The 9,563-nt window shown below is 46.1% G+C and overlaps 1 long non-coding RNA gene and 1 pseudogene across 1 annotated transcript; one reads left to right on the plus strand and one right to left on the minus strand.

Moving 5' to 3' along the window:
* Nucleotides 1-277: 277 nt before the first annotated feature.
* Nucleotides 278-396, plus strand: LOC120616716 (uncharacterized; annotated as a pseudogene).
* A 169-nt stretch (nucleotides 397-565) lies between these two features.
* Nucleotides 566-9,180, minus strand: LOC120616579 (uncharacterized). The gene is made up of 3 exons (XR_005656623.1): nucleotides 9,129-9,180; nucleotides 3,841-3,927; nucleotides 566-900 (listed from the first exon to the last, which is right to left on the minus strand). It is a non-coding gene; the product is annotated as an uncharacterized LOC120616579 (long non-coding RNA).
* Nucleotides 9,181-9,563: the final 383 nt, after the last annotated feature.

The raw sequence follows: 9,563 nt of genomic DNA on the forward strand, positions 1-9,563 counted from the left end.
AAAATAGTCCAGATCTGACTAATGGTCACAGGGGCCGGACCTCTGGCAGGATAAAGATAATATCTTGGCCTAAATTCTGTTTCAGCTGCTGAGCCTTAAGGTGGGAGGCCTCCCTGGCTACTTTCCCATGAGACTCGACAGAGGAATGCTGCAACAGACCTCAGAACTGTCTTCAAGATCTGAGCCACGCTTCTCTTGCTCAGGCCGCTTCCACATCTGGAAGTGTACTTTCCCTTCTAATAAGACTTTTCTTTTCTACTATAAAAAAAAAAATAAAGTCTACGGCCATGCTACCCTGAACAAGCCCGATCCTGTCTGATCTCGGAAGCTAAGCAGGGTTGGGCCTGGTTAGTACTCGGATGGGAGACCACTTAGGAAAACCAGGTGCTATAGGCATAAAAAATTAAAAAATAAGGGATTGTAAGCTGACAAGGTCCTTGCAATCTGTGAGGTCAACCAAGGGTTGCCTCACCTCAAAAAAAAAAAAAGAGACCTGAGAAATGACTAATTACCCTCACCTTGCTTCCCACCAATCAGCTCCCAGCTTGACTTCAAACCCCTAACCCACTGTGTCTTGTGAATTTGCCCTATATAATCTGTAATTAACACACCGTTGGAGTTTGGGCTTTTGAGTATTAACTCCCTGTTCTCTTGGGTTGCGCCATTCATAACAAAATGGCCAGTCTTTCTCCACTGCCATTCTTGGTGTTCAGTGTACAGCTCTGCCAGCGCCAGGTCGACCAACTTTCTCTGTTCGTTAACAATCACTCGGGGACATGACTGTGTGTTGGGCAGAGTGAGATGAGCTGTGGAGTCCATGGCAAGCGGGCTGGGAGGCTACCAGTCATCTGGGGTGGTCATTCAATCCCCCCTTCCCAGGCGGGGAGCCGTGATCTTGATCTTGAGAAAAAAAAGCAGAGAAAGGCTCAGAGCAGAGGAAGCCCTCCCTTCTGCCTAACTGGACTGGACGTCCCTAGAGAGTGGGCCTCTCTGCTCTGGGTCTGTGTTCCCCACCCCTAGTCACCACTCCCTACCCCTTTGATTTTTATGGCCTCTCCCCATCTCTGATTTCCTCCTCATCACCATCTGGCGAGCTACCTTTTCATTAGGATAGAGTCAGACTCTCTGGTTAAGAGTCTGTCTGTGAAATCTGAATAGGCAACACCAGGACTCTAACCTGGTTCTGTCTTGCTGTAGGAACTGCCCTTCCCACTGGCCCATAAGCGATTTGTAGGAAAGACACAGACTCTATGAATGCAGGTGCCTCTCCCATAACACCTGGGGGAAGAGGAAAGACCTAAGGTTTGGTGTTAGAAAACTTCTCATTTGTGACAAACATACAAAGCTATTTGGAGGTAGACGCTTGGCAAATACTTCCCTGCAGGGGGCGCTGTTCACTAGGTGACCCACAACTGCCACAGCGATGCCGGTGGGGGCTGTTTATACCTCCCCACTCAATCCCGAATGCTGTGGGGTTATTGCTGCGTTTCTACTTATTAAAATGTTTGCTTTGCTAAAAGCAGTCCTAGAGAGCTCAAGCAAATAACACTCTAACTTAAAATTACAAGGTGTATGTCAACTATACTTTAATTAAAAAGAGCTTTATATTACAGAATAGAAAAAAAATTACAAGAAAACACATGTATTCTGCAACACACACAATCCTTTCAGAAATGCACCACCGAAGCACTTCTTCCACAGCCTTAGCACAGGTCAGCATTTCTGGGCAGTTTTTCCAGCCTTAGAAAACCTCCCGTTAATGGATATTGGGGAATTCAAAGTTACAGTGTGTGCGGTTACGTTATTAATTTGATAGATAATGAGGTGCATTTTTTCTAATTCGTATTGCATTTTTCTTTACTTTTTGAATATGTAAAACATTTTCATGTTCAGAAGTCGAAACTATATAAAAAGATGAACTCAAAAAAGTCTGCTTCTCTAATTTGTCACCCCAATTTCCACACATGGATTTTCCCCACCACGAAGCAAGCAATTCTCCAACCCCAGCTGTGATCTGTGCTTCTCTGACCGACTGGCTATAGATTGGAGGTTCCACTGACCCTCCTTCTTGGGTTCAATTAATTTGCTAGAGCGGCTCATGGAACTCAGAAAAACACTTTATTCACTGGATCACCAGTTTATTATAAAAGGATATAACCAAGGAATAGCCAGGCATAGGGTGAGGTGTGGGGAAAGAGTCCGCAGCTTCCCTGCCCTCACTGAGTGGGCCACTGAGCCAGAAACTCCACTTATTCACCAACCCAGAAACTCTCTGAACCCTGTCTTTTCGGGGTTTCGTTGGAGACTTCACCACACAGGCATGACTGATTAAATCACTGACTATTGGTAACTGATCCGACCTCCGGAGGTCAGGAGGTGACACTGAAAGTTGCAACCCTCAAATCACAAAGTCAGTACTCCAGGCAACCAGCCCCGCATCCTTACAGGGATTCGAAAATCACCTCATTAACATAACAAAAGACACCTTAATCACTCTTATCACTTAGGAAATTCCAAACGTTTTAGGAGCTCTACCGGGAACAGGGAGGTAGACCAAATACATGTTTCTTATTATAAAGCACAACATCACAGCTCCTTTTCCCAAGACTCCCACGCCTGTTGCTCCAGCCTCCACCAGTCCCTCCTGACAAAGAGATCAGCCATCCACACTCCTGTTGGCATCAGGTGGCCGGTCACAGGGCATTTAGAGGTCATCCAACATGCCCTTCCCTCTTACAGACTGAAACCTCCATGTCAGACTTCTGGCCCTAGGGGCAGGAGCGGAAGCTGGGCCTTGTGCCTCCTCCATCCAGGGCAGGTCAGGCCCCTGGGCTGCAGCATGGGGCTGGGCGCTCACCTTTACCCAGCTGCCTCTCCTGACCAAGCATCAGGCAGCATGTTCTCATGTGTGTCTGCCTAAATCTTCCTGACAACACTGAGAGAACTTTACCAAGAGACACAGAAAGGTGAAAAGATCCTATCTGTCTGACCCAAAGCCCTTGCTTTTCATGCCGCACCACAAAAAATGTAACATCCTGCCCTTCCTGCCACCCAGTTTCTTCCCAAGTTCTGGCATCTAACAGCAGCAGTCTTCTGCGCTTCCAGGCCGGCAGCACAGGAGCCATTTTGAGCTCTTCCTTCTTCTTCATCCTGGCACCCAGTCTGTGGGCACGGAATCTAGGCCTGGAGGGCTGGAAGAAATTGCAAGGGGCATGCAGTTCAGCTGCCCGCGCAACGCTCGGCTTTCCTCTAAATGGTCGGGGTGAAGCCGTTGCCCAGGCTCAGCCTAACACGGCCCCCACCTCTGTGCTGGGGCTCGCCACTTCCAGAATTTATCTGTAGCATCTTGAAACAGTTGTGATGTTCCAAGTCGGACTCAGGTCAAGCTAAAATCAGCTTCCCTGTCGCCTCCCCTTCCTGCCTCCCCTATGCACATTTTCACTGGTACTAGTTCTTTTCTGGAGTTTCACAGAACAGATCTACCTGCCCCCTCCCTTTAAACATGAAGGTTATGATCATGTCCCAAGAGGGTAAAGATCCCCCTTTGCTCCAGCTGGTCTTCACAATGTCCACTATTTCAGGTCTTCACCATCTCTATCTCTCCAGCCCTCCTCCTCACCACCGCGCAGTACATGTCCATCACCCAGGCCCCTGCCCTGGGACCTGATGTGGCCAGACCTCAATCAGCCAGGTCTGGCTCCTTCTAGAGAACATGCCTCCTCCACCTATCCCCTTTTCTGATAGAACTGGGGTGTCTCCTTTCTGCCCATCCCCCCACACCTTTGCTTGAGCCAGGCCTCGCTCCAGGAATGCCTTCCTCTCCCCACACCCACATCTTACCCCGGCTTAGCTTCTGCCTCCTGAGGCCTTCCCTGGCAATGTCAGCCCACAGTGGCTTCTGCCACTTATACTTTGCCAATACCACATCTGTAATATAAAGAGAAGACAGACAAACCTCAAAGAATGTTCCAGGAATAAATGAGGTGACTCATGTCAAATGCTTGGAGCAGTAGCAGGCACACAGGAAGTGCTCCGTGAACATGAGCTGTTACTATGAACACACCGCCGCTTAGCCCTGAGTCCATGTGCCATCTGGAGCTCTTTCATGTTTACTACTCATCTCTTTCCTGCTAAATGGTGACAGAACCCTGGGCATGGAGACCGGAAGACCTGGATCTGTCTCATGTTTTACCGTGGTAAAGTCACGCAATCTCTCGTGGCTTGTGTCTCCATCTGTAAAATGGAGCTAATGACTCCCACTTAGGGTTCCAATAAGGATTTTCTTTCTGCAAAAGAAAACTCAGAAGAAATGCTGTAAGAACAAATGAGGCAATTCCCAACTGGCTACAGTACTGCTGGAGTCAAGGGTAGGCGGTTCTATCTTTGAGCAGATCAAGAATGTTCTTCCATTGCGTGTTCAACCAACAGTTCTTGAGAAGCTACTCTAGGCCAGAGGCCGTGCAGTTATTGCAAAGATGAAGGCCCAGACCTCATAGTAAAGGTGGTCCAAACCTCCCCCAGCCATCCCTCCAGGCAGGCACTCACTTGGGACCTGACTTCTCTCCCCTGACTCTGCCCATTCCAGTCAATCCTCTCACAGTTGCCTGGATGACCTTCCTGCAACACACTCATTTGTTCACTTATTCCTGCATTACACAAATTATTTGTCTAGTAGTAACCAAGAGTGCTAAAGACAAAACAGACCGGAATCCCTGCCTCTCATGGGTGTTACAGTCTAGTAACTCATTATATAACTTCTGTGCTTTAAAAACTCCACTGATTTCCAATCACTTATGCCGGGGTCAAAAGTCTTGAGTTTGGTCTTTGTGATAGTGGGCGAGCTGGCTCCACTCCCTTTCAGCCCCTTCCTCCTCCCCCAGGAAGAAAGGCTTCCGGGCTCCAGGTGGGCCACACCCCCTCGACTTGGTGCCTTTGCTCTGGTTATTTCCACAGTCTGGGAAACGCCTCTTCAGAGTTAGAGGCAGCTGGAGGTTTTCTCTGCAAGGGAGCCTGTTCTCAGCCCTGCCCACAGCCTGAGTCTGGAGCCTCTCCTCCCCACAAACTGTGCCACACTCACCTGGGGCTCCCTAAGTACATTTTCCTTGTTGTCATCCCAGCGTGTGTTTATACAGGTGCGCTGAAAAGTAGTGATAAGGGATATGATGATGATTTTGTGGAAAGCCAGAGAAGAGAAGCAGAGAGCACCTTCCAATGGGGAGGTGGTCTCAGAGAGGGTCTCATGGAAACTGTCCCCGTGGCCTGGACCAGGATGGAAGAGCAGGATGTGACCACAGGAAGGAGAATCACCTGCCGGGCAGAGGGGCCAGCAGGTGCAGGGACAGGAGAGCTAGAAGCATGGAACATGCCAAGGAGCCATCCAGCATTCCATTGTCCAGGAGAAGAAGCTGAGAAAAGGAACAGAATGGAGAAGGAAAGTGGGGGAGGGGAGATGTCACCTGAGTGGGGAAGGACTTGAATGTCACTTCAGAGAATCTGACCTCAGTGGGTCAGAGGTCAAAGCTCCTACAGAACAAGGGCAGGTTATGGAAATGACCGGGGCACAGCAGACACGGGAAAAGCAGAGACTAGGGTCCTTCTACAAAGAAGAGTCACTCGGCTACAGGTCATGGGGCCAAGGTGGATAACTGGCTCAAGGCTGCCACAGCTTCACATTTAAAAAAGAGAAGCCAGAAAGAAATCCAGTCTTTATAGTGAAATTTCCTGATTCAAAACAATACTACCACCAAACAAAACGTGTTTACAGGTCCTCAGTATGCAGCCTCTTGGTTTTAGGGGGCAAGATCTGGTGTGGAAATGGCTGGAGGAGGCCCTGAGTGGAAGCAGTCAGACCCCCAGATCACTAAGAGGGGGCTGCAGTTGTTCCTGTGGACTGAGTCAGTAGCGAGATGGAAAGGAGAGAGCTGGGAGAGAGGCGTAAGGTTGTCAGACAAAATACAAAAAGCCCCAGTTAAATTTAAATGTCAGATAAAGTTTTTTTACTATTTAAAAATGGTATAGAAGATAACTCATTTATCTGAAGTTTCAATTTACCTAGGTGTTCTGTATTTTTATTTGTTAAATCTGGCCATCCTAGGGAGGGGTGGCACTGAGAGCATTTGACAAAGAACTGAACACATGGGGAGTAGGGCAGTGCAGGCCTAGGGTTGGGACAGGAGCAGGGCCACAGCACTTGGCTTGGGTACCTGGTGAGGCCAGTTCGGCCCTATAAACCTATACTGGTGACAAAAGACTGCTGTCCCCTTGCCCCAGGCCACTCTCGGTAAAGTGACCGACCCTCAGCTGGGCTCAAGAACATAAAGAGACTCGGGGGCCCTGGAGATGGGAAGAAACAGTAGACAGGTTCTTTCTCCGCAGCACAGCCAAGCACTCCCTACCGCTGGACATCTCAGTCCTCTACCCTCTGCAAGTGAGAGCACTGCTCCCTTGCTCCCTCGGCTCCATCTTCTGGACTGCACAGCATGTAGCACACCTGCGCGCCCAGCCAGAAGCAACGGACCTGCTCTGGGTTGGACCCTGAGGGCAGGTGGAGTGTGGGGGTATGGATGAGGGGTTTGACCAGCTTTCCTCCTGCCTCTCAAAGGTCTTACCAGCTTCACATCTGGCAGTCCCTTCATCTTTGACCTTGAGCCCTGCTCTCTCTCTCTCTCTCTGAATGATCTCATCCTCCTCCTGGGCTTCAGTGACCATCTATATGCTGAGGACTGAAGCAGGGCAATTTTTCACCTTTCTCATTGAAACTCTATGAGAATTTTGACCTACTGTACATCTTCTGCCTGCCCCTTCGAATCCTCCCTTCGTTTCTCCCTTTCCTTCCCTCCCTCCCTCTCTCTGTTTCTCTTTCTCTCTCTGTGTCTCTCTTTTTCTTTCATCTTCCTTCCCTCTCTCCCCATTTCCTGCTATTCCTTAATTATTCTTTCCTGTCTCTCCATTTCTATATTGTTCACAAAACTGCTCAAAAATTTCTCCTAGATTCCCTAAGAAAGGTAGACAAACTATCACTCTTACACCCAAATATATAACTGACAACAGCTGAACCTACACACGGTAAAATTTATGATTGATTTTAAAATGTCATAAAAATTGAATCTTCTTGACACAACTGAAATCTGCAAAACCTGATTTGGACTTGGTAGAAATAATAGTCGGGAAGAAGAAATGCAAACTGATGAAGAAATTGATATATTGTTTAAGTTAGATTGACTAAAATTAAACTGAGAAGCACTGATATCCATGAAAATAATTTTGGCAAAATAAAATTTAAATGCAAAAAATCAGAAATGATTTGACTGTGCTGGATTTACATTTTTAATGAAGAAATTAATTTGCTTTAATTCGATTTATTCCTCAAATGCCTTATTGACCCAAGGGGAAAAAATCTTCAGTGTTGGCAAAAATTCTAATTAAAATATTTCCATTCAAGAAAACTACAACATCAAAATGCCCCCTACATTTTGAAGACTCACAGTTTTATACATCTCTGCCTGAAGTCCAAATTCAAATCAGCAATTTCCCATGGTACATTCTCACTTAGACATCCCAAAGCCCCATCAAATATATATTCTCAAAGCCAAATTTTTCTTCCTCTCAGATACCTGGCTCTAAGACTGAGACCATCATCCATTCGGTTACTTGTGCCAAAAAACTTGAGGCATTCTCTCCCTTACCTCCCTCATCCCTCAAATACAATCTAAAACTAAGCCCATCAACTCAACATCTAGAGTCTCTCTCAGATATGTCCTCTCTCCAGCTCTACCTCCAGTGCCCTCATCCAAGCTCATGACATCTTCCATGTGGATTAACCTAACTGGTCTCCCTGAAACCACTCTCTCACACTCTGATCCATTCCCCACACTGATAGTTAAGCAAACCGGGACCCCTCTTCCATTAAAAGCAGATTAGACGCCTTTGATAAAGCCTCCTGCTGGACAGATGAAAGAGTTAGTCAAATGTTTATAAAATCCACACACACACACACACACACACACACACACACACACACACACACACACACACACTTTCTTAAAAGCATCAAAGAGCTAACATGAGGAATTGCTGTGCCAAGGTCCAGGAGAGGATAGGATTCCAAAAAGGTAACCCTGAAATTTGAGGCTGCTGAGAGGCCAAGCTCACTTCTTGTGGCCTTGAATGGCTGGAGACAAAAATCAGAGTCAGAGACCTACCAAGAATGGGGGACTGATAAAACACTCTTCACATTGGGCTCAGCTCCCAAAGGACTGCACCCTAGAAATAAAGGTGAACTGAAAGCAAACCAGCCTTTCCCTGAATGGCATTCTACCTCTGAGTCATCCGGGTGCTCCAGAAAAACTCACGCCCTAAGTATGAACTAACATGATCTCAGTTTGCTAATCCCTCCAGGCACCTGGCAAAACAATAGAAAATTCTTTTGTTGATGATAAAGTCACTCCATTTCAAATTATCTCTACAAATAATTTTGCATACATAATATTTACAAAAATAACCAGACACATGAGAAAGCAAGATTCTTTGAGTTAAAACCATCAGAAATAATAGTCAACAGAAATATTAATAAAATAAATTACACTTACTTTGTTTGAGAAATTAAATACTAAAATTGAAAATTTCAACGAGAAACTGGAAACTATAAAATTACATAGCATATACAAAAGAGGAGTAAAATAAGCTAAAAACTAAAATTTAAAACTCAATGCATGGGCTTAACAGCAGATTTGATAGGGCTAAAGAATAAATTAGAGAACAGGAAGGCTGGTCATAAGAAACAATCCAGAAAGAAGTATGGAGAGACTAAAAGATGAAAAATACTGAAGAAAAGGTTACAGATGTGGAAGTTACAATGAGAAGATCTATATGTTTAATTGCAGTCCCAGAAAAGGAGAAAGAGACCAGAACAGAGGCAATATTTGAAAAGACAATAGTTGAGAACTTTCCAGAAAAGATGGAAGATGTCAATCTATAGATCTGAGAACTCGAATAAATCCCAAGCAGAATAAATAAAAAGAAACACACACCCCAATCCATCATAGTGAAAATGTAAAAAATTAAAGACAAAGAGAAAAATGGTGACAGTATCCAGAGGGAAACAGTAGGTAACAGCACCTGTTATTTACCTCTTGACTCTCAGGTCTAAACCCATACTTCTATAATCTGCTCTGTTGTACTGGGGTAAAGATCTGTAAACCACATTTCCCAAGCCCCTTGCCAGCTGACTTCCTGTTTTGTTCTGCCAATGGGAAGCACTAAAGGGAGATTAGCAGTTCCTACCTCTACTTCCTGTTGGCTCCACATCAAGAATCTCCAGTTCCTTTCAACATGCCCAGCACCAGCCATGCTGAACTCCCTCACAGGCAATAGTCCAAGCCAGCAGGGTCCCTCTGATGGTCTGAGCTCCAGTGGAGATCTTCCTCCAAGCCCCCAAGTCCTGTTCACCCTATCTCTTCCCTTTTATCCTCCCTGGTCTAGGAATGGCAAGTGCTTCCTGTAATTACTAATATCTAGACAGCATCCTCTTCTGTTCTTTCAGCTTCCAAAATCTGCATATGTAA

The sequence above is a fragment of the Pteropus medius genome, unplaced genomic scaffold (genome assembly GCF_902729225.1).
Source record: "Pteropus medius unplaced genomic scaffold, Ma_sr-lr_union100, whole genome shotgun sequence".
Taxonomy (NCBI): Eukaryota; Metazoa; Chordata; class Mammalia; order Chiroptera; family Pteropodidae; genus Pteropus; species Pteropus medius.